Raw genomic sequence first — 940 nt, 5'->3', positions numbered from 1 at the left:
TGGCTGGCTATTCAGGACAGATTGTTAACACTGGACAGAATTTTGAGGTGGGGGATCACAAATTCAAACATTTGCTGCTTGTGCTCTGTTTCAGGGGAATCCAGGGATCATCTGTTCTTTAACTATCAATTTTCATGCTATGTGTGGAATGATGTTTTGGATTGGCTAAAATGTAGATGGAAATCTAATGACTAGAATCAATGTCTGAACTGGTTCTCTAACTGCTTGAGAGGTAAAGGAATAAATCAGAAGCTCAAAAGGATGGCCATGGTCACTACGATATACATACTATGGAGGGAAAGGCATAGAAGACTGTTTCAGGGGATAAGTAAAGGTGCAGATGCTGTGATCAAAGAAATCAAGATGGAGATTTTGTACATTGCTCTCAATAACCCAGACAGTGTCAAAGACCAATGTAATCTCAGTTGATAGAGTGTTTTTTTTAGGTTTCAATTTTCTTTTCTTTTTTGTTACTCAGTTAAGTGTTTAACAAACTGAGTTTCTTGAGGTGTATTAAACGTTCAAAATTTGGTAGTGAATAAAATTTTTCATTCACCAAAAAAAAATTAATGTAAATCTAACTAATAAGCAATAATAAAGAAATTACTAAAAAGAAATAAAAGAGAAAAATAAAAGAAATGCAAACCTTCAAACTTTTCTTCATCTCCATCATCATCATCCAACAAAGAGAAGAAGATTTGAAGTGGTGAAAAAATTATTTTATTAATTATAACAAAAGTTACAAATTTGAAATGCCTTCTCAATTAAGAGTTGTCCTCCTCTCCAAATAGAATTACAAAAATTTTCACACACCTAACCCCTCACTCTCTACCCCTATTTATAGTAAACAAATGAATAAGAGCCCTTGGATGGAATCCTTATCCAAAACCATCAAAAATCAGCCATTGATCTGTAACTGATTCGTCAGTATCGATGCTGA

The sequence above is a fragment of the Asparagus officinalis genome, chromosome 7 (genome assembly GCF_001876935.1).
Source record: "Asparagus officinalis chromosome 7, Aspof.V1, whole genome shotgun sequence".
Lineage (NCBI taxonomy): Eukaryota > Viridiplantae > Streptophyta > Magnoliopsida > Asparagales > Asparagaceae > Asparagus > Asparagus officinalis.
The sequence above is the reverse complement of the archived record's forward strand: the minus strand, read 5'-3'. Positions refer to the sequence as shown.